The sequence below is a fragment of the Marmota monax genome, unplaced genomic scaffold (assembly GCF_021218885.2).
Source record: "Marmota monax isolate L192 unplaced genomic scaffold, Marmota_monax_Labrador192_F-V1.1 WCK01_AAM20220418_F8-fsc00228, whole genome shotgun sequence".
NCBI lineage: Eukaryota > Metazoa > Chordata > Mammalia > Rodentia > Sciuridae > Marmota > Marmota monax.
Window position 1 is genome coordinate 2,946,086 of NW_026695240.1, and position 27,823 is coordinate 2,973,908.

The window sequence follows — 27,823 nt, forward strand, 5'->3', positions numbered from 1 at the left end:
GGGGAAGAGAGTAAAAGTCCTTAATTAGGAGAGGCCTGACTTGTGTTTCAGAAACCTGTTTCCATAGGTACATTAAACACCACCTCTAGCAGAATGATACTTGGATCTATCAGAAAGGTCAAAAATATTCACACCCACAGAGTATAACTAGTATGGTTCTAGGGAACTTAGTTGTGGGATGGATAGGAACAGGAATGCATATATGAGAGATACCCCATGAATATATCAATAACTCTGTGTCAGAAAAAACAGCTTCATGGGAGCAGGGGTACTGGGATTGAACCCAGGGACACTTTTCCATTGACCTACATCCTCAGTCCTTTTTATTTTTTTTGAGACAGGTTCTCACTAAGTTGCTGAGGCTGGCCTGGAACTTGTGATCCTCCTGCCTCAGCTCTCCAGTCTCTGAAATTATAGGCGTGCACCATTAAGTCTACATCTATTACTTTACTGTCTAACAATTTTTGTTGTTGTTGACTTATTTTAAATAACTTTTGTTGTTCATTTGAAGATTTTCCCTAAAAAGATCTTTTAAAAGAAAATTTGGCCAGATAAATTATAGTGAGAAAAGGAAATTTGCCTGGGAGCAAAGAGATTTTTCCTTCTAGTCTTTCCTGTGCCAATAATAAGCACTGTAACCCTGGGATTGGTTTCTTACAATCATTATAATGAAACTTTAAAGAGATAGCAGAATAAGATGGTTTCTGAGCAGCTGCACCAGCATTGTGAAGTTCTGTAAGGAAAACTTGGTATCTTTTTCTTTTTTCCCTTCATGTTTTTAAAACAGCTTTTATTTTTTAAAAAGTTAATATGTGCATTATAGGAAGCAGAAAAATAAAAGCAAAGAATAGTCATCCAGTCATGAGCAGCTTAGTTGGATGTGTCCTTCCAGGTCCTGTGTGCACACACACAGCATCCCATTTTGTGTGACTGAGATCAGTGTATCATGCTTTTCCACACATCACGAATATTCACTAATTCAAAATCCCAGAGCTACATGAATATACTATACAAGAATATACTGTACCAATTCAATTTGTTAGGAAAAAACTGGGGCCTTTCTTGGGTACAAAAATTTCAATGAACACAGAAATGGCAACAGACCTCTAGACAGAAGTATTATTAGCAGAGTCACAACTAAAATAATGTATTCCCTTAATCCTCAATTTATGAGACAAAACAACAGAGTACACCAATCATATTTCTTTTTTTAATATATATTTTTTTGTTTTAGGTGGACACAATATCTTTATTTATTTTTTTTAATATGGTGCTGAGGATCGAACCCAGTGCCTCGCGCATGCCAGGCCAGAGCGCTACCACTTGAGCCACATCTCCAGCCCCCCAAACATGTTCATTATGAGATTTCTACTATCAAAATATTAGCAAGAAAGACGTTCCTAGTGAATGCAAGTGCTCCTACAGCAGTGGTCAGAGCAAAATGTAAATCCTTGAGCACTTGCTCCTGCCTTTCCCTACATGCTCCTTCTGCCCCTCTGCTGCAGCCTAATCGACAGTCCTGATATTCACTGCCCAGGGCATCACAATTCCATGTCCAGGATGCATCTTTTCCATCAGGTATAACAAAAAGATGTAAAATTTACAAGTTGGCTAATTCACTGGCTCTACTTTTTAATGATACACTGTCACCTCAGGACATCTAGAAAGCTTGAATGTTGTGAGAAACTTGGTATCTTGCTAAGGATAGAGAACCGCATGCCTGCACCAGCACTGTGAAGTTATAATAGACACTGTGACTGTCTAAATGCTTACACATTAGTCCTTGCAAATCAACCCTCAATTTTGCCACAGTGGCAATCTGCCTTCTCCCAGGGATGAACTATGATTAATCTAGGTTAAGGAGGGCAATCTCATTCCCTTTTGCCAGTTATTTTCCCTGACAGCTGAGTTATCATATGAAACAGTATTGGATAATAGATAATATCTGCTCAGGGGAGGAGTTATAAAAAATTGTTTTCTGGTATTATTATTATTGGTGCTGAGGATCAAACCCAGGTTCTTGTGGATACCAGACAAACATTCTACCACTAAACGGTATATCCCCAGCTGTTTTCTGATTAAAAAAAAAAAGGCATTATAATCAAGCTCAACTCTTTCCTTTTGACTTAGACATGGATATGAGAATGGCTCACATCTAAATGGATACTTGGGGGCTGGGGCTGGGACTCAGTGGTAGAGTGCTTGCCTAGCGTGCATGAGGCACTGGGTTTGATCCTCAGCAGCACATAAAAATAAATAAAATAAAGACAGGCTGTCCATCTACAATTTCAAAACAATTTAAAAAAATAAATATCTGGCAGTTAGCTTTATAACCTTGAAGTGTTAGGTATAGGAACCAACAGTGACCAGTTAAAGGCGGTGGATCAAAGAAAAAAAAAATGAAGATTTGATGATATAAGAAACCACTGAAATAGACTGGAATCTTACAGTATTCTCCTTCTTTTTCTTGAAATACCTAATTTTATTTAGAAAATATTTAAAAGTAGACAGAAATCCTGTCAAGAAAGACTAGGTGGAAAATGGGTTCCTAATAAAATAGAATTTTATGTCCACAAAAGTCTAAAAGGTCACAGAAGAGAAACAGTACCATTGGAACAATGGTTAGTTACCTGCATTTTTTTTAAATTATTAATTAATAAGTGTGGGTTTTTCTTTGAATTCCACACAGATAATGTATTACACAGCAATTTGATCATAAAACATTTGTTTCCTACATAAGCTACCACCATAGACAAATCAATACAAACACATCATGAACTGAACAATCTCAGCAGTGGGTAACTACTGAGAAAAATTTGCAGAATTTTGACAAAGGGAGTGAATAGGCCATGGGCAAAGAAAATGAGGGAGAGTTAAGGACAGAAATATTTTAAATATTAATAATTAGCCCAGACATGGTACTGTATTTTTTGCAAAAGAAACTCACATTTTGTAACACATCAGTGAATTTTATCTCCAAATAGATTAGTACACTGGCAAAGTATTCGCATGATAGTGGAGAGATGTGGATGGCAGATACTGAAAACACCCTAGCCTTGTAGATCCCACAGCAACTCAGTGACACCCTGTCTCTAAATAAAATACAAAAAGGGCTGCGGATGTGGCGGATGTACAAAAACAAAAATAAACCAAAAAAGTGGTCCCCTAAGAATTGTAAAAGGGTGTATTTCACATTTAAGCACATAATTTAGAGTACGAAATTCCGATGCTGCTCTGCTAGTCCAGGCTGTTAATACTCTTGTTTCTCTGGTGGGCCTCAATCATGTATCACAAAACCTTCATCTATGGCAGGAAATTTCTACAGTCCTCTGCAATGCAGGGAGGTTTGCCTCCTCATTCTCCTGGTAAATCAGTCCAATGTTCCTTACCTTCCTGAAGTAGAAATCTCTTTCTCCAAGTCCTCACAGTAAGTTTCAACACGTTGATCTGCTACATCGATTTGACCACTTTGTGGGGCTGTTGCCCACACTAGGATTCTTTCGCACCACCCTGGGCCAGCCTTAGGAGTCACAGTGGTTTTCTGCGGTGATGGGCTCTGTGGACCGAAACTTCTTCAGCAGTTTCTTCGGTTTGTTCAGAGCTGGAGCAATAAGGAAGCCAATACAGTTCCTTGACCTTGTCTGGCAGCCACAAGGTCATACTTTTTCCCTCCGTAGTTTGCATCAAAAACTTCTTCAACCACTCAATCTTCAAAATTGTACTGGCATTTTCCTTTACTAATTTATCCACAGGAATTTTGTCAACTCCCATCCTCTTAAAACCTGCTTGTAGTATTTTGAAGTTCTGAACCTATTCGTGTTTCAGATTAGCTTGGAATCTCAGGGAACAGCCAGTCCATAGGGAGTCCCCGAGCCCCCTGTTCGATCTTTGCCAGATTCAAATGCTGAGACCAACTAGACCAGCATGTCATGTCGATTTGGGTCATCACCGGTGACTGACAAGTACACATTTACAGTAATCTTTAGCTCCTGGCAGAACAAAGTCCACTGCCGCACCAGCTCTGGTTCTGTCTTCACCTAACACAAACAAAGGGACCCCGGCTTTCTGCCGGCTGTGACGCACCCCCCCCCCCCCCGCCGCTATGACGCACCAACATACACATTCTTAGTGTCCACCCCATCCTCTCCTCTCTTTGCTATTGGCCATTGAACCCCATGGGGTCCTTAACTACTGAGCTACATCCCCCTTTTTGTTTTTTACTCAGGGACAGGAGCTCATTAAGCTGCTCAGGCCCTCGCTAGATTGCTGAGGCTGCTTTGAACCTGCGATTCTCCTGCCTCAGCCTCCAGAGTTGCTGGGGTTACAAGTGGGCGCCACTGCGCCTGGCACAGTCGTAAGGGAGATAAAAAATGCCTTCATTGTCTAATACCCTATTAGGTTCAGCCAAAAATTATTCTAAGTACAACAAGTTTAGTGGTAAAATGGCACGTTTTGTAATTTGAGCAAACCAAAGGGGTAACAAATTGGGGTGGTGCGTGTGTGCTTGAGGGGAGGTAAGCCCTCAGTTTTCGTCAAGGATCCCTTCCCGAACAAAGCAAGTCTCTTCATCTCCCTCCTCATCCACTTCCCTTCCTCCGCCTCCCTTATCTCTGAGCAAGTGTGCTTCTCTTTTAAAACCGACAAGCACCCCTCGTGTAAAAAACATATTTCTGAATCTACCTTTCATTTATATTAAACACAACTTCAAACTGTTATTTTGAACTTTAGTCCAGAGCCAACGGGTTCATTATAATATTCCTTTTGGCTTATTTGTAACTTCTTTTTCTTTTTCAAACATTTTTTAGTTGTGGACGGACATAATAACTTTAATTAATTAATTTATTTAATGTGGCGTTAGGCAGGCTCTGTACCACGGATCCACAACCCAAGCCCTGTAACTTCTTTTCCTGCAAGAGATATCTGGCTCTTACACTCTACAACATACTTATTTATTCAACATTAATATACAAATAAAACAGCGTCAGAGTCCATAGTCTACTTAAATCCACTTACCTAAACCAATCAGATTACAGTGTTTGAGTAACTTGTTTTTGACTTTGGCCTTATAATATCTAGTTGAAACCGTTTTATAGGCTGCATCCATTGCTGGAATGAAGACTTTTATTAGCAATCAGTGTCAACATTCCAGAAAATACTGATATTACTCTGAAGGGACAGAATTACTCATAGAGGCCCCAGAGCAAGCTTGTGGAAGGACTTCAATCACATATTAACATAGACCTCCGTCTTCTTGGGAAGAAAAGGAGGCTGCGGGTTGATCAATGGGGACAGAGAGAATGAAAATCAAGTGGTGATGGTTCACAGTATCTGTAGTCACTGAGGCTAGTATGCTGGTGTGAGGATTTTGTTTGGTTGTTGTTGTTGTTTTACTAGTAAAACAAAATAAAACAACAAAACCAAACAAAACTATCCCACTGTTTGGATGAGGCCAGGCATTGTTTATTCAGTATCTCAAACTCAAAAAGATGAGTTAATGATTGAAGTTAATTTTTGTAGATACACTTTAGTAAAGATAGATCCAGGATTTTTTTGTTTCTATTTTTGTTTACATGAATCAAGAAATTTTGTCAAGTGCTTTCTCTGCATCAATTGGGATGATGTACAAATGGTTCTTCAGTCCCCTTTATGGTGAATTACACAGTTAATGATTTTCAAATTGATTTTGGTTCACTGATTTTCTTTTATTTTTTAATAGAATTCTGCTCTAATCATTAATATTGCTTCCTTAGTCTAGCATTCAGGAGGCCCGGGCTTTGATCCTCAGTACTGTGAGAAAAAAAAAAAAAATCCTTTTATTACTTTGAGTTTGATTTGCTCCCCCCCCCCAGCCCTTTACTTTCTAATCTATATGACTATTTTTTTTCTTCCCTTAATGTACAGGCTAGGAATATCAATACAATGCTAATAGAAGAGATGAGAGGGTATGTTCTTACCTTATTCTCAAATACAAAAGAAGTTACAAATTCAGTGAAAATTAGAACATAACTTTTAAAAAGTTGTGTTGTGCAATTAAAATATTTCACAGAAATGTAGGTCCTTGCATGCTAATGTTCATCCTGGAACAGACGCTTCTTTTTTCCCCACATTTATTGGGGCATTACATTTATTATGTATTAAGTACATACTGATGAGATTTGTTGTTACATGTTTGCACATGCACATAATACACAATATAATTGGGTCAATATCATTTCCAAGCACTTCCCCCTCCCTCTGAACCTCTAACCCCTTGGTCTCTTTCCTCTACTGATCTCCCTTTGATTCTTTTTAATATTTATTTTTTTAGAAGTAGTTGGACACAATACTTTTATTTTTATGTGATGCTGAGAATCGAGCCCAGGGCCTTGCATGTGCTAGGTGAGTGCTCTACAGCTGAGGCACACAACCCCAGCCCTCACTTTGATTTTCATGAGATCCACCCCCATTTTTCTTTTCCTTTTTCCTCTCCAGCTTCCACATAAGAGAAAACACACGACACTTAACCTTCCCAAGTTTGGGACTTATTTAACTTAGCATAATGGTCTCTAGTTCCATCCATTTTCCTACAAATGTCATAATTTCATTTTTCTCTATGGCTGAATAAAACTCCATTATGTATAACCGCATTTTATTTATCCATTTATCTGTTGATGGACACCTAGGCTGATTCCATAGTTTGGCTCTTGTATTACTGTAAAAACATGGCTATGCATGTATGATGACTTTTAATTCTTCAGAATACCGAGGAGTGGAATAGCTGGGTCATATGGTGGTTCCATGCTTAGTCTTTTGAGAAGCCTCCATTCTGATGTCCATAGTGGTTGAATGTCTATAGTGGCAGAATTTCCAATTCTGCCAACAGTATAAAAGTGTTCCTTTTTCTCCACATCCTCCTCAGTATTATTATTTGTATTTTTGATGACTGCCATTCTGACTGGTTTGAGATGATATTTCAGTGTAGTTTTGATTAGCCTTTCTCTAATTAAAATCAGCACTTCTAAGGCATAAAAACAATATAAGCCCAACGTCGGTAAAAGAAAGAAGGAAACAAAGAGTATAAATCTTCCAGATCTTGTACATATTAAAATACTAATAATGGTGTATTATGGACAACATGTCAATCAGTTTGACAATTTAATTAAATAGATTATTGGAAGGACACAAAAGAGAATGTGTAGCCATGTTCAATAATTTCTTGCTCTTCCTTCAGAGTAGATGTTCTCTTCCCCTAATTGTGTTACTTAAGATGGTTTATGTCAGGATTTCCCATCTTTTCTGAAAGTATCCAGTTGAGTTAATGGAGAAAACATCTGCTGCAACCCAGTTCAGGGGCATACTGGAGGAATGTGTAGTGGGAGTTGGGCCTGGTGTGGCAGGAAAGATGTTCTGGTTGGCTTTGAATAGGGCCATGCTGAGGCATTTCTGTGAAACTTCAGACAATATTTCTTATTAGTACCCTCCCAAGAGGGATGGGACAATGGGAAGCAGGCTAAGTCTTAGGGTAGAAGGAGAAGTGTGCATTGCTTCTTGCTTCCTTGGTTTGCAAGAAGAATGCCTCCTGTCTAGATTCTTAATGTAGAAGTATAGTACTAATTGGAGTTCTAATTATTTATATCATTTAATGCCATAAATTTCCATATAAGCACTAATTTACTGCACACATTTTGATATACTGTATTTTCATTTTCAAAGTATCTCAAAGTATTTTTTCCTCTAAGATTTCCTCATTTATCCATGCCCTGTTTTGAAGTATATTTAATAGCCAATTATTTGGAGATTTTCTAGGTATCTTTCTGTGCTTTATTTCTACTTTTAGTCAGCTATGGTCTGAGAACATGCTTTGAATGACTTCTACTGTTTGAAAAATTGCTGAGGCTTGTTTTATGTTCCAATATATGATCTATCTTGATGAATGCTCACATGTACTTGAAGAAGATATGTAGGGGCTGGGGTTGTGGCTCAGTGGCAGAGTGCTCGCCTAGCACATGCAAGGCCCTGGGTTCGATCCTTAGCACAATATAAAATAAATAAATAAAAAGCAAAGGTATTGTGTCCATGTACAACTAAAAATTTTTTTAAAAAAGAAGACGACATGTAGTTGGCTGTTTGGTATTCTATAAATGTCAAATGTCCGTTGAAAAACTGACATTCAACATTTGAATACTGATGTTTTGCGGGGGGTCTTCTGAAATCTTATTGATTTTCTTCTTCTTTCGTTTTCCATCAATTAATGAGAGAGGGGTTTGGTTTCCTTATTCTTTGCTATGAAAAAGGTATTAAGTCCTTAATAATTGTGTGTATGCCTATTTCTCCTTTCAATTCTATCAGTTTTTGCATTTATTTTGAAGCTCTGTTGTTAGCTACATACACATTAACAAGTATTATCCCTTCTTAGAGAACTGCTCCCTTGATTATTAGGTAATATCTCCCTGATGATATTACTTGTTCTAAAGCCTACTTTGTCTAATATTAAAATCGACACCCTATTTTTCTTTTGATTATTACTGTATTTCTGTGGTATATTCTTCCATACCATTCAGTGAGAGAGAGAGAGAGAGAGAGAGAGAGAGAGAGAGAGAGAGTGTATGTGTGTGTGTGTGTGTGTGTGTGTGTGTGTTTGGGTACTGGGGATTAAACCCAGGGCCTTGCATTTATAAAGCATACACTCTACCAGTAAACTACACCCCGACCCCATCTGTATGTTTAAAATGGTTTCTTATAGATAGCAGCTAGACAAATGCTTTTATGAAAGGTGGTAAGTTCTATCTTATCTTTTAACTGATGTGTTATTTAATAGTGATATTTAAATTGATTATTGAGATAGTTGAATTAAGGTCCACCATCCTCCTGGTTATTTTCTATTTGCTAGAAACAAACAAAACAAAAAACAAAAACTTCCTTTAGCATTTCTTATAGAGAAGGTCTGCGGAAAATGAATTTATTTGTCTAAGGAAGTCCTTATTTTTCTTTCTTTTTAAAATTTTATTTCATTGTGGTCAGGAAACTTGAGATCTTAGGTGTATGATACATTATTGTTGACTTTAGGTACAACGTATAACAGATCTACAGAGTTTATAAATCATGCTTGACTCAAATGTTATGCCCACTAATAACTCCACATTTTCCCTGTCGTCAGCCCCTAGGCTAGTTCTATAGTTTGGCTGGCAACTGTGATTCTATGAATTTGACTATTTAACATACCTCAAATAAGTGAAACCATGCAGTATTTATCTATGGCTGTTTCATGTTAGCATAATTTCTTCAAATTTCATTCTTCTTGTGTACCACATTTTCTTTATCCATTAATCTGTTTATGGATATTTAGGCTTTTTCCATATCTTGGATATTAAGTGCTGCAATGAACATAGCAGTGATAAAGTCTCTTCAAATTCCTCTGATTTCATTATTATGGATGTATACCCAGAAGTGGGATTATTTAATCATATGGTAGTTCTATTTTTAATTCAAAAAAAGTATTTTTAGTTGTAGATGGACACAGTACCTTTATTTATTTTTATGTGGTGCTGAGAATTGAACCCAGTGCCTCACACATGATAGGCAAGTGCTCTACCACTGAGCCACAACCCCAGCCCCTGTATTTTTAATTGTTTAAGGAGCTTCAAAAGGCTATACCATTTTATATTCCCACCAACAGTATAAAGATTCTAATTTCCCCATATCCTCACCAACTATTGTTACCTTTTGATTTTTTTAAATATTTATTTTTTTTAGGTGTAGATGGACACAACACAATGCCTTTATTTTTATGTGGTGCTGAGGATTGAACCCGGGTCCTGCCTGCGCCAGGTGAGCACTACTGCTGAGCCACAATTTCAGCTCCTTGATTTTTTTTTTTTATAATAACCACCTGTTAGGTGGGGATGATATCTCATTTTGTTTTTTATTTTATTTGCATTTTCCCTGATAATGTTGTTGATCATCTTTTCATATACCTGCTGGCCATTTGCATGTATTCTATTTCTGTTTTTACAACTGAGTTGTAGAAGTTCCTTATACATTTTGAACAATGACCCTTTCTCAGATATATGGCATGCAAACCCTTTTCACAGTTTTTTTCCCTCTGTGCTTTTCTCTACTATGCAGAAACCTTTCATTTTGATGTAGTCTCACTTGTTTCAGCTTTTCTTACCTGTGATTTTTTTAATTTATTTTTTAATTGGACACAATACCTTTATTTTACTTTTTATTTGTATGTGGTGCCGGGGATCTAACCCAGTGCTTCACATGTGCTAGGAAAGCACTCTACCACTGAGCCACAACCCTGGCCCCTCTATACTCTATTTTTTAAAAATATTTTTTCAGTTGTAGATGGACACAGTACTTTTATTTATTCACTTTATGTGGTGCTGGGAAATAAACCCATTGCCTCACACATGCGAGGCAAACACTCCACCACTGAGCCACAACCCCAGTCCCCTATACTCTATTTTGAAATCTGTGTGATCCATTCAGATTTGTTCTTTTCAAGATTGATTTACATATTTGTAGTTTTTGTGGTTTCATGATTTATAAAACTTTTTCTATTTTGGCATTGATTCTGTAGATCACTTTAAGTAGTGTGGACATTTTAACAATATTTGTATAACCCACTAACATTGGACATCGTTCCGCTTTTGTTGTTTAATTATTTTCCCCAAGATTTTGTGGTTTTCAGTATATTAGTCTTTCAATTCCCTATTTAAGTATCTTATTCCTTTTAGTGCTACTGTATTTTTTCTTAATTTCTTTTTCTAATAGTTCATAATTAGCATACAAAAATGCAAGTGATTTTTGCATGTTGATTTTATATCCTGCAATTGTAGTGAATTCATTTCTTCTTTTTTTAAAGATCATGTTATACTGCAAACAGAGACAATTTTATTTTTTCCTTTCTTTTTGTTTTGGTGGGGAGGCTGGGGATTGAACCCAAGGGCACTTAACCACCGAGCCACATCCCCAGCTCTTTGTATTTTATGACAGGGTCTCACTAGGTTGCTTATAGCCTCCCTAAGTTGCTGAGGCTGGCTTCAAACCTGCAAACTTCCTGCCTCAGCCTCCTGAGCCAATGAGATTACAGGCGTGTGCTACCGTGCCTGGCTTATTTTTTCCTTTCTGATTTAGATGCCTTTTCTTTCTTTGCCTTCTCTACTGGCTCTTGTTATATATCCAATATGATGCAAATTTCCAGTACTACGTTGAAGTGGCAAGACTGGCTAATCTTAATATTGATTTTAGAGAAAAAGTTCTCAACTTTTTATAGTTAAGTATGGAGTAAGCCATGAACTTGTCATATATGGCCTTTATTATGTCGCTATACATTCCTTGTATACCTAATTTGTTTCAATGTTTTCTCATAAGAGTGTCAAATTTTGTTAAATGCTTTTTCAGCATCTATTGAGATCATGTGACTTTATTCTTTTTTTGTTGTTGTTCTTTATTTTGTTAACATGGTATGCTGCATAAACTGATTTTCATATTTTGAACCTTCTCAAGGATAAATTCCACTTGATCATGCTCTATAACCTTTTAATGATCAGATTCAGTTTTCTAGTATTTTGAATTGCCTTTGTATTCCTAAGGAATGCTAGCCTGTAGTTTTCATTTTTTGTGATGTTTTTCTGGCTTTGGTATCTTGTTAATTTGGATCTCATGAGTTTGGAAGTGTTCTGTCCTCTTCAATGTTTTGGGAGATTTCTGAGAAGGATTTGCACCCTTCTTTAAATGTTTTGTATAATTCACCAGTGAAGTCAGTTGGTCCTGAGCTGTTTTCTTTTTTTTTTTTTAAAGAGAGAGAGAGAAAGAATTTTTTTTAATGTTTTATTTTTTAGTTCTCGGCAGACACAACATCTCTGTATGTGGTGCTGAGGATCGAACCCGGGCTGCACACATGCCAGGCGAGCACGCTACCGCTTGAGCCACATCCCCAGCCCGTGAGCTGTTTTCGTTTGGCAGGACTTTGATAACTGATTCAATCTCAATAGTAGTCAAAAGTCTATTTCGTCATGATTTAGACTTAGTAGGTTCTAAGTTTCCATGAGTTTACATCTTCTAGGTTATCCAGTTTGCTGAGTATTGTTCACAGTACTCTCTTATGATCTTTTAAATTTCTGTGTCATCAAATGTATAACTTCACTTTTATTTCTGATTTACCTAAGTCTTCTGTTTATTTCTTTTAATTTTCCTCAGTCTAACCAAGGGTTTGTCAATTTTATTTTTTTCAAAAAATACTGTTATTTTTCATTGATGTAATTTTTCTATTTCAACTCTCATCTCTTCTTTTTGCTATCTTTGGTCTTAGTTTGTTCTTCTTCTAATTCCTTGAGATTTAAATTTAGGTGTTTATTATTTAAGATCATTTTTTCATATTTATTTATTGGTACTAGGAATTGAACCCAGGGACACTACCACTGAGCTAGATCCTAGCCCAACTTTTTATTTTGAGACAGGATCTCACTAATTTGTTTAGGGCCTTATTAAGTTGCTGAGGCTGACCTCTTGCAATATCCCTGCCTCTGCCTCCTCCCGAATCACTGGGGATTACAGGTGTGGGCCACCCGTCTGGCCTTATTTCTTTTTAGTGTAGTGATTTATTGCTATGACCCACTCTTAGTCCTTTTGCTATATCCCATAAGTGTTCACATGTTGTACTTTTGGTTTTGTTGATCTCAAATATTTTCTAATTTTCTTCTTTGAGCTAATGGTTGTTCAAAACTCTGTTAATGTCAATGTATTTGTGAATTTTTCAGTTTTCTTTCTGATATTGATTTCAAATTTCATTCCATCATGGTCAGAAAAGATTCTTAGTTTGATTTCAATATTCTTTTTTTTTTTTTTTTTTTTTAATTTTTTTTTTATTGGTTGTTCAAAACATTATAAAGCTCTTCACATATCATATTTCATACATTAGATTCAAGTTGGTTATGAACTCCCAATTTTACCCCAAATACAGATTGCAGAATCACATCGGTTACACATCCACATTTTTACATAATGCCCTATTAGTAACTGTTGTATTCTGCTACCTTTCCTATCCTCTACCATCCCCCCTCCCTCCCCTCCCATCTTCTCTCTCTACCCCATCCACTGTAATTCATATCTCTCCTTGTTTATTTTCCCATTCCCCTCACAACCTCTTATATGTAATTTTGTATAACAATGAGGGTCTCCCTCCATTACCATGCAATTTCCCTTTTCTCTCCCTTTCCATCCCACCTCATGTATCTGTTTAATGTTAATCTTTTCTTCCTGCTCTTCCTCCCTGCTCTGTTCTTAGTTGCTCTCCTTATATCAAAGAAGACATTTGGTATTTGTTTTTTAGGGATTGGCTAGCTTCACTAAGCATAATCTGCTCTAGTGCCATCCATTTCCCTGCAAATTCTATGATTTTGTCATTTTTTAGTGCTGCGTAATACTCCATGGTGTATAAATGCCACATTTTTTTTATCCATTCATCTATTGAAGGGCATCTGGGTTGGTTCCACAGTCTAGCAATTGTGAATTGTGCTGCTATGAACATCGATGTAGCAGTATCCCTGTAGTACGCTCTTTTAAGGTCTTCAGGGAAAAGTCCAAGAAGGGCAATAGCTGGGTCAAATGGTGGTTCCATTCCCAGCTTTCCCAGGAGTCTCCATACTGTTTTCCAGATTGGCCGCACCAGTTTGCAGTCCCACCAGCAATGTACAAGAGTACCCTTTTCCCCACATCCTCTCCAGCACTTGTTGTTGTTTGACTTCATAATGGCTGCCAATCTTACTGGAGTGAGATGGTATCTTAGGGTGGTTTTGATTTGCATTTCTCTGACTGCTAGAGATGGTGAGCATTTTTTCATGTACTTGTTGATTGATTGTATGTCCTCCTCTGAGAAGTGTCTGTTCAGGTCTTTGGCCCATTTGTTGATTGGGTTATTTGTTTTCTTATTGTTTAATTTTTTGAGTTCTTTGTATACTCTGGATATTAGGGCTCTATCTGAAGTGTGAGGAGTAAAAATTTGTTCCCATGATGTAGGCTCCCTATTTACCTCTTTTATTGTTTCTCTTGCTGAGAGAAAACTTTTCAGTTTAAGTAAGTCCCATTTGTTGATTTTTGTTATCAACTTTTGTGCTATGGGTGTCCTATTAAGGAATTTGGAGCCCGACCCTACAATATGTAGATCGGAGCCAACTTTTTCTTCTATCAGACGCAGAGTCTCTGATTTGATATCTAGCTCCTTGATCCACTTTGAGTTAACTTTTGTGCATGGCGAGAGGAGGGGATTCAATTTCATTTTGTTGCATATGGATTTCCAGTTTTCCCAGCACCATTTGTTGAAGATGCTATCCTCCCTCCATTGCATGCTTTTAGCTCCTTTATCAAATATAAGATAGTTGTAGCTTTGTGGATTAGTCTCTGTGTCCTCTATTCTGTACCATTGGTCCACCCTCCTGTTTTGGTACCAGTACCATGCTGTTTTTGTTACTATTGCTCTGTAATATAGTTTTAAGTCTGGTATCGCTATACCGCCTGATTCACACTTCCTGCTTAGAATTGCTTTTGCTATTCTGGGTCTTTTATTTTTCCATATGAATTTCATGATTGCTTTATCCATTTCTACAAGAAATGCCGTTGGGATTTTGATTGGCATTGCATTAAACCTATAGAGAACTTTTGGTAATATCGCCATTTTGATGATGTTAGTTCTGCCTATCCATGAACAGGGTATATTTTTCCATCTTCTAAGATCTTCTTCTACTTCTCTTTTTAGGGTTTTGTAGTTTTCATTATATAAATCTTTCACCTCTCTTGTTAGGTTGATTCCCAAGTATTTTATTTTTTTTGAGGATATTGTGAATGGAGTGTTTTTCCTCATTTCTGTTTCAGAAGTTTTGTCGCTGATATACAGAAATGCCTTTGATTTATGCGTGTTGATTTTATATCCTGCCACTTTGCTGAATTCATTTATTAGTTCTAGTAGTTTTTTTGTAGACCCTTTTGGGTCTTCTAGGTATAGAATCATGTCATCTGCAAATAGTGATAATTTAAGTTCTTCCTTTCCTATTTTTATGCCTTTAATTTCTTTCGTCTGTCTAATTGCTCTGGCCAGTGTTTCGAGAACTATATTGAATAGAAGTGGTGATAGAGGGCATCCCTGTCTTGTTCCAGATTTTAGGGGGAATGCCTTCAATTTTTCTCCATTGAGAATGATGCTAGCCTGAGGCTTAGCATAGATAGCTTTTACAATGTCGAGGTAAGTTCCTGTTATCCCTAGTTTTTCTAATGTTTTGAACATAAAGGGATGCTGTACTTTGTCGAATGCTTTTTCTGCGTCTATTGAGATGATCATATGGTTCTTATTTTTAAGTCTATTGATGTGGTGAATAACATTTATTGATTTCCGTATATTGAACCATCCTTGCATCCCAGGGATGAATCCAACTTGATCATGGTGCACAATTTTTTTGATGTGCCTTTGTATCCGGTTCGCCAGAATTTTATTGAGGATTTTTGCATCTATGTTCATCAGAGATATTGGTCTGTAGTTTTCTTTCTTTGAGGTGTCTTTGTCTGGTTTCGGAATCAGGGTGATGTTGGCCTCATAGAATGAATTTGGCAGAGCTCCTTCTTTTTCTATTTCCTGAAATAACTTGAAAAGTATTGGTATTAATTCTTCCTTAAAGGTTTTGTAAAACTCCGATATTCTTAAATTTGTTAAGGTTTTGTGATCTAACGTGTGATGTATCCTGGAGAAAGGTCCATTTGTGCTGAAGAATAGGTATTCTGTTGCTGTTGGGTAGAACATTCTATGTATGTTAGGTCCAGTTGGCCTATAGTGTTATTAAAACCCTGTTTCTTTATTGATCTTCTCAATGGATGTATCATTTATTATTAAAAATTAGGTATTAAGCTGGGTGTGGTGGAACATGACTCTAATCCCAACTAAGACAAAGAAGGAAAAAAAAGAAGAGGAAGAATGAAGGAAGAAAAAGAGGAGGAGGGAGAAGAGAAAATGTGATATTTAAGTTTCTTACTATGTTATTGCCATGCAACTCTCCCTTCAGTTCTGTCAATGTTTCCTTTATAGATCTGGGTGTTCTGGTGTTGGATGCACATATATTTATAACTGTTATATCTGCCTTTTCTCATTAGAAAATGTCCTTCAACTCATAAATTTTGACTCAGTTTTTTTTTTTTTGTCTACTCACCCTGCTCTCTTTGGGTTACAATTATAATTTATATTATTATTATTATTTTATTTATTTATTTTAAAATATTTTCTTACTTGTAGATGGACACAATATCATCTCCTATTTATTTTTATGCTGCGGATCGAACCCAATGCCCCACACATGTGAGGCAGGCACTCTACCACTGAGCTACAGCCCCAGCCCAAATTTGGATTATTTTTTTTTTTCCCCCATCTCTTCGCTTTCAGCCTATTTATGTCCTTAAATAATAAGTGAGTTTCTTGGGCAGCATATACTTGGGTCTTGTTTTTACATCCATCTACTCAGTCTGTGTCCCTTGGTTGAGGAGTTTAATCCATTTACTGTAATTATTGTTAGAAAAGGATTTTTCTATTGCTATTTTGTTAGTTATTTTCTATTAGTCCTGTTCCTTCATTTTTTTTCTCTCTTGATGTCTTCCTTTGTGTTCTGCTGATTTTTTTATATTGATGTGTTTTGACTCCTCTTTTTGTTTTGCATAACTTCAATAGTTTGCAAGTATGGTTGGTTGCCTGAGGGCCATTTTATATATACACGGAAGTCTATATTAAGGTTATAATAGCTTAAGTTCAATTACATACAAAAATATATTTTAACTTTTCTTCCACACACTTTGTTATTGCTCACACAATTTACATCTATTCATATTATGTATCCTTTAACATATTTTATTTATTTTTAATACTTTTGTCTTTTAACAGTTACACTACAATTGAAAGTGATTTGCCTGTCCTTACAATAATACAGTACACATTTGTCTATATATTTAACTAAATAAGTTTCCTATTTTTTTTGGTACCAGAGATTTTGAGACAATGTCTCACTAAGTTGCTTAGTGCCTTACTAAAATGCTGAAGTTAGCCTTGAACTTGCAAACCTCCTGCCTCAGCTTTGCAAATCACTGGGATTACAGGCATGTGCCACCACGCTCAGCTTGTCTTTTCTTTTTTTTTTTTTTTATTTGGAGTTGGGGGTTGAACTCAGGGCTTTGAGAATGTTAAGCAAACATTTTATTACTGAGCTACATTCCAGCCTTAGTTTCCTCCTATCTTATACTATCATGTTGAATTTAGTGCTTTTCCATTTTAACTTGCTAGTGGTGGTGTGGTGAATTATCTCATCTTTCATTTGGGAGGTTTTATCTCGCCTACATTTTTTTAATTATTATTATTTTTTAGTTGTAGTTGGACACAATACCTTTATTTTGTTTGTTTATTTTTATGTGGTGCTGAGGATCAAACCCAGGGCCTTGCATGTGCTAGGCAAGTACCACTGAGCCACAATCCCAGCCCTCGCCTACATTTTTAGAAGTATTTTTTAGTTGTCAATGAACCTTTATTTTATTTATTTATATATGGTGCTGAGAATTAAACCCAGTGCCTCAATGTACTAGGGCTCTACCACTGAGCCACAACCCCAACTCTCTTACCTACATTTTTAAAGGAAGTTTTGCTGGGTATAGTATTACTAGTTGGTTTTTATTAATTAATTATTTTTTAGCTTTTTTGTTATTTTTAATTAATCTTTTAATATGTGACAGCAGAATGCATTACAGTTCATATTACACATATAGAGCACAATTTTTCATATCTCTGGTTGTATACAAAGTATATTCACACCAGTTTGTGTCTTCATACATGTACTTTGGATAATGATGTTCATCACATTCCACCATCATTTCTAAACCCCTACCCCCTCCCTTTCCCTCCCACCCCTCTGCCCTACCTAGAGTTTGTCTATTCCTCCCATGCTCCCCCTCCCTAACCCACTATGAATCAGCCTCCTTATATTACAGAAAATATTCAGCATTTGTTTTTTGGGGATTGGCTAACTTCACTTAGCATTATCTTCTTCAACTCCACCCATTTACCTGCAAATGCCGTGATTTTATTCTTTTATTGCTGAGTAATATTCCATCGTGTATATATGCCACATTTTTTAATCCATTCATCTACTGAAGGGCATCTAGGTTGGTTAATTTTTTGGCTTCTTTTTTTTAATATTTATTTTTTTAGTTGTAGTTGCATACAATATCTTTATTTTATTTACTTTTATGTGGTGCTGAGGATCGAACCCAGGACCTCCCATGTGCTAGGTTAGTGCTCTACCACTGAGCCACAACCCCAGCCCCAATTTTTTAGCTTTTTGAATATCATCATTCTACTCTATTCTGTCCTGCAGTTTCTGTTGAAAAATCCATTGACAACATTATCAAAGTTCCCTTGTATGGAACAAGTTGCTTTTCTCTTGGTGCTCTTATTTTTGGTTTTGTCTTAATTGTGTTCTTTGGGTTCCTTGAGTCTTCTCCAGATTTAGGGAGTTTTCAGCCACTTTTTTAAAAAATCAGCTTTCTGACCATTTTGCCTCTATTCTTCAATTCCCATAATGTACAAGCTGGTCTGCTTGATGGGACATCATAATTCCCTTAAGATTTTCTCACTCTTTTTAATCTTTTTCAGTTTGCTTCTCTAATTGAATTATTTCCAGAGTCTTTGAACTTGCTGATTCTTTCTTCTGCCTGATCTAGTCTGGTGCTGATCTCTTTAATGAATTTTTTTCCTCAATGCAATTGATGTGTTCTTTAGTTCCATAATTTGGCATTTTCTTACATTTTTTCTGTCTTTGTGGAAATGCTCACTTCATTCATACACTGTTCTCTTGACATTGGTGAGGATCTTTAAGAGAGTTATTTTTAATTATCAGATAAATCATATAACTCCATTTCATTAAGGTTAGTTTCTGAAAACCAATCACTTTCCTTTGTTTAGAACATCTTTGCCTGTTTTTCTTTTTTTATTTTTCATTTTCTTTGACACTCTTGTCCTGTATTGTCTGTATATTAGACAAAGTAGGTCCCTCTCCTAGTCTTCACGAACTGGCCTTGAACAGGAGAAGACTCCACCAAGTAGCCTGGTCAGAGATTTTAGGGGCTTCTATCTTCTTAAGGGGCAACTGCAGTTGTCTCCTCACTTTGTGCCAAACCAGTGTGTGGGGAGCTATGCCATCTACCAGCCCAGGATACCATCTGCATCTTCCCCTGTGCCAGTCCTCTCAGAATTCTAAAACTGACAAGAGAGATGCTAGTTCTTTGAGCAGCCCCTGAGAAGTTGAGGTGTGGAATGAACAGATCAACTTTTTCCTTCCCCAGAAGGTAGGTAAGAACTGAGACATGTTATCTGCTAGCCCTGTGCTGAACAGTGGAGGAGGACTGATGATATCTACCAGCCTGCTATTGCCTCCATCCTCCCTGAGCAGCAAGGCTATGCCAGACTCCTCAGACCTCAAGTTTGGTATGACAAAAGCCAGTCCTCTGAGGAGCCCACTCCAGAAGATGGGGCAGTGGACCTGCAAATGATCCCCTCCCCTCTCTTGGGTGAGCCTGGGAGTGAAAAAATCCTGTGCTGGTTATATAGCTTTACCAGGGGCAGAGTGTCCAGCAAGAAGTTGTACTAAATCTGCTTTCAGGCTTCAGTGAGTCTGGTTTCATGTTCTCCTGGATGTAGAGGCTTTTTCAATTGCTTTCTGTTTTCTCATAAAGGAAATTTGCCATGAACTGTTACTGAATGGAAGTGTTTGGGGGAATGGGGAAGGGTCCAAGCCTTCCTACTCTACCACCTTGCTGATGTCACTTCCCTCCTTCATTTTTGAAGGATTTTTTTTTTGCTAGATATAGTGTTCTGGATTGACAACTTCTTTTTCTTTCTGTACTTTAAAAATGTTTGATGGGCTGGGGTTGTGGCTCAGTGGTAGAGTACTTGCCTAGCATGTGTGAGGCACTGGGCTTGATTCTCAGCACCACACACAAATAAATGAATAAAATAAAGGTTCATTAACATCTAAAAAATATTTTTTTAAAAAATGTTTCTTTGAATTTTCTAGCTTGCACGGTGTCTGATAAGATTATATACATAATCTTATGTTTGTTCCTCATAGGCAATTTCTTTTTCTCTTACCTTCAAGATTTCTTCTTTATCTTTGGTTTTCAACTGTTTAAATAAGATATGCCTAGACATATGTTTGTTTTGGCATACATCCTGCTCGTTGTTCTCTGAGCTTCTTGGATCTATGGTTTACTGTCGCCAATTATGGAAAATCCTCAGCCATTTTTCTTCAATTATTCTCTTCCTCATTCTTTCCTAGGATTCCAATTACAGTTATGTGAGACTGTAGGTATGTTCCATTGCTCTTAAAGACTCTATTCTGTTCCCCCCTCCTTTTCTGCACTGTGCTTCAGTTTGTAGAACTTCTATTGACCTACCTTTAAAAAAAAAAAATCAGATTCCTCCCTCAGCTGTGTCCAATCTACTAATGAGCCTGTTCTAAGCATTACTGATCTCTGTTAACTATGATTTTGATTTTTAATATTTCTATTTGATTCTTCCATACAGTTTCCATTTCTGTTGCAATTAACCATATGGTTCATTATATAGTAGCTATTTTATTAATTAATTACTTTATTTATTTTCTTATTAATGTCCTGGGGATTAAACCCAGATTTACCACTGAGTTACATCCCTAGCCCTTTTATTTTTCATATTGAGGTAGGGTCTCACTAAGTTGCTTTGGGCCTTGTAAAGTTGTTTATGCTAGCCTTGAACTTGCAATCCTCCTAAGTCAGCCTCCCAAGTTGCTGGGATTATAGGCATGCATCACTGCACCTGGCTAGTCAGTTATTTTAAATTACTGATGGTTTCTTCTAACATCTTTGTCATATTTAAGTCTGGTTATAATTATTTGTTTTGTATCATTGAGGTATGTTTTTTCTTGGCATTTCACATGCCTCCTAATTTTTGTTGAAATCTAGACACCTTGGATAACAAAAAAAGATACGAAGGTAAGTATTTTTGTGCATCAAGAGGACATGCTTTCCTTTGCATGAATTTATGATAATCTAGTCAATGTATTTGTCATTGCTATTATTACTCCCAATTCACTAGTGGTTTCAAATTCTTTTAATATCTTTGTTTAGGTAAGGGTTGGTTTGCCATGCTTGTTTTCTCAATGAACGATTCTTCCTTTGCTTTGAGTATTCTGTTTGCTTTCCATAGAAAATCTCTCTTGAAGACCTCCCAGCTGCATTCTTCTATTGTTTTTCCTTGATTCTTATTATCTTGGTCTGGGCCAGGTAGGAGTTATCACTAAGCCTCAATCTTGGACTGGCTTGAGTCTCTGAACCTTGGGTATGTGGCCTTCACAAGTACTCTTGCCTCTCCTCCAGCTGTAGTGGTAGACCTAGCACACATTCCTCCCCTACCCCTAGAGGTAGTGCTTTTCTGTTACTGGTCGCTTTCCTAAACTGCAGTTTCCACAAGTACCCTAAGGCAACAGTTTTTGCTGTTTTTCTTTATGTAGATTAAAGTTTCTGTTCTACAGGGGAGACAGGGAAGGAAGGTCTGGACTGCTATTCCTCATTTCCAGCTAGAAAAACAAGGAAAAATTTCTTAGTACTTACCTCATCCTACCTGTGAGTGCCTTAGAGACATTTCTGGAGAAGTCTACAATTTGAAAACTCTCTAATTTTGCAAATACCTAGTAGTTTCACATTCTTACTAGCTTGCATTCAATCTTTAATGATTTGCTAAAATTTTTTTCTTTTTAGCTTATGTGCTGTCTGGAATTGTTCATATTAGGGAAGTATAACTTGAGTCCTGTCTTTCCCAGCAAGCCATCTGTTCTCACCCAGATTCAAAATTACTTGGTTGTCCTGTGACCTCAGTTCTTTGACAAGATCAAGAAAAGTCAGTATTTGTAGTTTGTCCAGATTTTTTCCTCATCGTAAGGATGACTTTCTAGGTCTATATATCACTCAGAGAAACCTAAAGATGCCTCAATTAAAAACCTTTGAGAAGTGTGTGCTTGGACAGCACTGAGCAAAAGTCCCTCAGTTTATTTTGACACTGGGCAAAAACACCTTTTACACAAAGTTAGGATTAAGATAATAGTATAAAGTAAAGTCACTAGGGTGAGTGTGGGGTGAGAAAGTATTATAGGCAAGTGATGGCAATAGGCAAGGCTTCAGAGAAAAGAGAATACAGTATATTGGAGGATTTCAAAGTTAAGCAGAATAATTTCAGAAACAAATTCACAGCCTAGATATTATATTGATATCAAATGTTATTTATAATGACTTGGATACCACCTACATAGGAATATTGTTTTAAAACCATGCTTGGTTGAATCAAAATTTTGATTACCTAAAAGTCATTGAGAACTCTACTCCTGGAAGTGTTAACCACAGCAATTCTCTAAACAGCTGGAGTTAACTAGCACGCTGAAACATGGCTCCACAGTGGATAAAAATATTTTATTTCTATCATCACCCCAACAGTTTCCTAATCTCCTGACTACTATTACCATGTATCCTTAGGTTCTAGGTCTTACCACCACATTTTGCAAAGTATGTTTAAAACATAAGGAATAGGGAGGCAGGTGACAGATAAAACAAGGACTTTAGCTCCTGCTGAGTGATGAAAGAATAGGATTAAACTCTGTGGATCCAATGCTGCATTCTACAACAGTCCAAAAGTTGATTTCTTTTTTTTTTTTTTAGTTATAGGTGGATACAATATCTTTATTTTATTTTTATGTGGTGCTGAGGATCCAGCCCAGTGCCTCATGCATGGTAGGCGAGCGCTCTACCTCTGAACCACAACCCCAGCCCACCAAAAGTTAATTTCTCAAAAGTATCTTTTTTAAAAAATATATTTTTTTTAGTTGTCAGTGAACCTTTTTATTTATTTATATGCGGTGCTGAGAAACGAACCCAGTGCCTCAGGCATGCTAGGCAAGTACTCCACCACTAAGCCACAACCCCAGCCCCTTCAAAAGTGTCCTTACTTTGTTTCCTCTTCAATCTGGTTGGCAGGTTTGGAAACATTTTTTATTCTGCTCTCATATCAAATGACAATTTTTGGTAACTGTAGGCTTCTAAAAGAAACCCTTTCTCCTCAGGGATTTGAAGAAATGTCTCCAGTGACTTCTAATGCTGCTGGAAAGAATAATAATGGTGACAGAAAGTATTAATCATTTTAATTTTCTTTCCTCTGTAAGTTTTTGGCCCTTCTTGTGTTTGTTTTTAGTAGTTATTTTTTTTCTCATTGAAATGCTCAGTGAGTAGAGTATTTCAATGTAGATATTAATCTAGGAAACTTTATTGTACTTTTTGTTGTAATTCCTTTATTTTTCCCTTCTGTACAATTCATGAATTGGATGACATTTCTTAAACTGATCATCTAAGTATGTTATATTTTGCCTCCTTAAATTTTCATTTTTCTCTTCCTTAAGAGATTTTCTTGCTCTTATCTATCTTTATGACATATGTGTGTATCCTTAATTCAGACATCATATATAATATTGAGGCCATCTTTCTCATGCATTAAATGCTATTTTAAATAGATTTACTATCTGATATCTCTTTGAAGATACTTTGCTTTTTGCTGTTTGAAAAAAAAAGTTTTTGTTTCCTCTATTATTTTCTTCACATTTCTTCCTTCTAATTGTTTAGGTTTTTCTCTTTCATGATAGATATATTCTTCAACTCTACCGTGATCCCTAATTGTTCATATTTAATAGAGGCATTACAAAGTTGACTATAAAGTCTGTGTATATGATTCATTTCTTGGCTGGATGGGCTTCAATGTGCCAGTGGGATAATAAACTAATCTTTTCACTGGGGACTGCCAAATATCAATTCTTGGAATTCTTTCCTTTGGGGGGTCACACATTTCTCTAAAGGAAAATCAGTTAACTTGCTACCACTTTCTAAAAGAAGGCCAGAGAAAGAGTGCAGGAGAGTCACATTTTTCAGAATATAGACTGAAATTCCCACTTCAATCCCAAACCTCACCCATATCGTCTACTTTGGTTGGAGTCAACAAAGTCTAGACTTTTCTGATTCAGGTTTAAGAAAAATATACCTCCACACTCCTTCACTTCTGTGAGGTAGAAGCAGTATAATCACCTGGCTATGAAGGGTGTGGAAAGGGTCCCTGGCAGTCTAATAATTGATTACAAAATTCTAATCCTGGGCTGGGGATGTGGCTCAAGCGGTTGGCCAGGGTTCGATCCTCAGCACCACATACAAAGATGTTGTGTCCGTCAAAAACTAAAATATTAAAAAATTCTCTCTCTCTAAAAAAAAAAAAATTCTAATCCCACTTTTTAGCTCAGCACACCCCCCCCCCCATGTTGCCCTGTACCTGCTAAATTTAGGTCTATAGTTTTTTCAGAGGTATTGTAATATTAATAGTTCACTTCTTTTTAGTATTGTCCTCAGTAGGCAGTTTATTATTTTTTTAAATTTACCATCTTGACCATTTTTAAAATATCTTTATTTTTATGTGGTGCTGAGGATCGAACTCAGTGCCTCATGCATGCCAGGTGAGCGCGCTACCACATCCCCAGCCCCATCAGTAGGCAATTTAATTGTAGTTTCTGGTAGTGTTCTAAGTACTTTGTTCAATTTTCTTCTTTTAAAATGATGTTATAAATTCTCAACCATGGAATTTTCATTTTCTTTTACTTTTTTCCCTTATCATCTAATACCCTTTAAATTATTTTATTGCTATTTTAGTGGAGAGCTTGAAAGAAAAAGAAATAAATGTAGTTTTTTGCCATGTCTGTCTTTCACGGTTTTGAAAATCTTTTCTTTTAATATTTTTTTAGTTGTAGATGAACACAAAATCTTAATTTTATTCATTTATTTTTATGTGGTGCTGAGGATCGAACCCAGAGCCTCATGCATGCGAGGCAAGCACTCTACCACTGAGCTACAACTCCAGCCCTTCAAAATGTTCTAAAGCAGTGACTTTAAAACTTCATTAATAAAGGTCCACATTAAGAAATAGGCTTTAGGGCTGGGGTTGTGGCTTAGTGGTAGAGTGCTTGCCTAGCATGCATGAGGCACTAGGTTCGATCCTCAGCACATATAAATGTAAAATAAAGACATTGTGACCACCTAAAACTAAAAAAAAAAAAAAAAAAAAAAGTAAATATTAAAAAAAAGAAATAGGCTTTATATTTTATGCTTATATTTAGAATCAATTTGCAGATATACATATTTGTATGATTGTAACAATATGAAAAGCAAAATTTCATGTACAAACAAGTACCAAAATGTAAAGTATTCTAATACTTCCAACTTTAGAGTTATGGGAGGAAGGGCTATTTTCACCAGGAAGCAAAGTCCACATATACACTTAAATGCATTCCTCTTCTTTTTGAAGGGCCCGGGGTGCTGGAATTGAACCCATGGATATTTTACCACTCAGCTACACCCCCAGTCCCTTTTATTTTTTATTTTGAGACTAGAATCTCACTAAGTTGCTGAATTTGTGATTCTCTTGTGTCAGCCTTCCAAGTCACTGGAATTACAGATCAGCACTGCCAGGCTTGAAATACATTCTTAATTTTTTACTTTTTATTAAAAATTAGAGCTCCATTCTACAAATGAGGAAACAAACGGAAATTACTACATTCCTAATAAGGGAGAGGGATTGGATTCTCAGCTCACACCCAAGACATGGGATTGAAATGATAAGGAAGGTCCCAAAAGAGTTAACAGCTCAGAAGAAAATTGTGAATAATGTAACAGTTCTTCTGGGAAAATGGTCAAGCTTTTTTATTCACAATTTTAAAAATAGTCAAAATACATATAGATCCAAGATAAATAAGAGACAAACAGTATTTGTCCTGATAGAAGGGGAATGGGTATCTAGAGCAAAACAGTGTCTTACTCTCTACTTTATTTATTTATTTGGTTCAAGAGATGAATCCAGGTGCTTAACCACTGAGTCCCATCCCCAGCCCTTTTTAAAAAATTATTTATACATATCTTTTTAGTTGTTGATGGGCTTTTATTTTATTCATTTATTTATATAGGGTGCCAAGAATCGAACCAAGTGCCTCACACATGCTAGGCAAGTGCTCTTCTGCTGAGCCACAACCAACCCAAGCCCTTTTTATTTTGTATTTTTGAGGCAGGGTCTCATTAAGTTGCTTAGAACTTCACTAAGTTGCTGGCACTGGCTTTGAACTTGTGATCCTCCTGCCTCAGACTGCCGAGTCTCTGGGATTACAAGTGTGCACCACCATGCCTGTCTTACTTCCCATTTTATATCATTTGGCAACCTTCAGGGGAAAAAACATATATGTAGAAAAAGAATATATTTTTGGGTCTTTGCATATGTGAATATATATAGATACGGATGCATGTATGTGTGTGTATTAAGGTCTGAATATGTATGTATATCCATGTATGTTTATTCACTTCAAATAATAAAATCACTAGTTTAAAATAAATAAAGTTGGGCATGGTGGCACACACCTATAATCCCAGCAGATCAGAAGGCAGAGGCAGGAGGCCTGCAAACTCAAAGCCAGCCTCAGCAATGGTGAGGCACTAAGCAACTCAGTGAGACCTTGTCTCTAAATAAAATACAAAATAGGGCTGAGGATGATGTGACTCAGTGGTTGAGTGCTCCTGAATTCAATCTCTGGTACCCTCCCCAGCAAAAAGTAAATAAAATAAAATAAACAAACAGAAATAGGCTTTTGCAAACAAAGTCAATAATGAAAGGACCAAGGTTTGTTTATAAGCCTTTCCTTGCTCTTAGGGAATGTCGGGGCCCTCTCATTTGAGGAGGAAGTTTCCCGCTCATCTTTGTTAAGTATTAAGTAACAGAACTCCCTATTAACAGAACTTTTTCTTTAGATAAGAGGTTGAAAATGAGAAATAAGCTTCCAAAAATAGTTTGTCTCCAACCTTCCTTTCCTCTAGCTCACATTTATAAACACATTTATATGCATACTTTTCTCCCAATTTACATCTAATTTTAAAAACTCAAACTACAGAAATATTGAAAGATAAATGCAAGTAATACTTGTGAAATCCTTCACCTGTATTTAACAATTTATTTAACAATTGCTTTCATTTACCACATTTACTCTTTCCTTCTCTAAAAACAAAAACTTTACCTTTAGCTCCTTCAGTTTGTACTTCTAAAAAGTATGAAATTCTCCTACACATACTGCCATTACCACACCAAAATTACTGAACTCTGCCAAAGTAATAAAATTTAATACATTATCTCTATTTCTATCTTCCTAATTATTTCAAAAATATCTTTTAAATCCTTTTTTAAAAAAAATTCCAGGATTTAATCAATAATTCTATACCTATAAAACACATCTTAAACACTCTCCTGCTTACACTTCTTCAATGTGACTTCTTTAACAATTTTGTCTGAATGCCTTATTAGTCTTATCTTTCACTGTGGGAAGACGATCTGGATGGATGCGCCTTTAGTCCTGACACACGGGTCCTGAACAATTATTGTCTTCCTCAGTAACTTGGGTGTTACCCCAGCTCAGATAAAAAGGCGTGGCTCCAGGTGTAGGCATCACCTGCTGGGGTTGAGTTACACTCACCTGTTCCTTTGTAATCCTACCCCTTCTGCCTTTTTCAGATAGAATGTTCTAAGAAACAGCATCCCCCCAAATAAAAGCCCACTCCCTAAAGTGCGCACGCTCTCTTTTTCTCTCTCTCCAGCCTCTTGTGATCTTCTCTTGCCCCCTTCTTGGGGAGCCTGAGGCCGGGAGATGGGGAAACCATCCTGAAGCTTATA

General features: G+C 36.7%; 1 protein-coding gene and 1 pseudogene across 16 annotated transcripts in view; both read right to left on the reverse strand.

Annotated features, from left to right (window-relative positions):
• The window catches only part of LOC124089938 (zinc finger protein 569), a 71,953-nt gene that overhangs the window by 20,411 nt on the left and 23,719 nt on the right, over nucleotides 1–27,823 (reverse strand). For 2 of the 16 annotated variants that reach the window (XM_046440210.2, XM_046440211.2), the window contains 2 exons: nucleotides 23,037–23,184; nucleotides 20,153–20,335 (listed from right to left, as the gene is read on the reverse strand). The exons of 8 other annotated variants lie outside the window; for them this stretch is intronic. The gene's annotated coding sequence lies outside the window, so the exon portion shown is untranslated. Of the gene's footprint in view, nucleotides 1–3,389; nucleotides 4,061–20,152; nucleotides 20,336–23,036; nucleotides 23,188–27,823 lie in introns of those variants that run through there. 6 more of the 16 variants (XM_046440209.2, XM_046440212.2, XM_046440214.2 and 3 more) reach the window with 4 other exon arrangements.
• LOC124089876 (microtubule-associated protein RP/EB family member 1-like) lies at nucleotides 5–21,656 on the reverse strand (annotated as a pseudogene).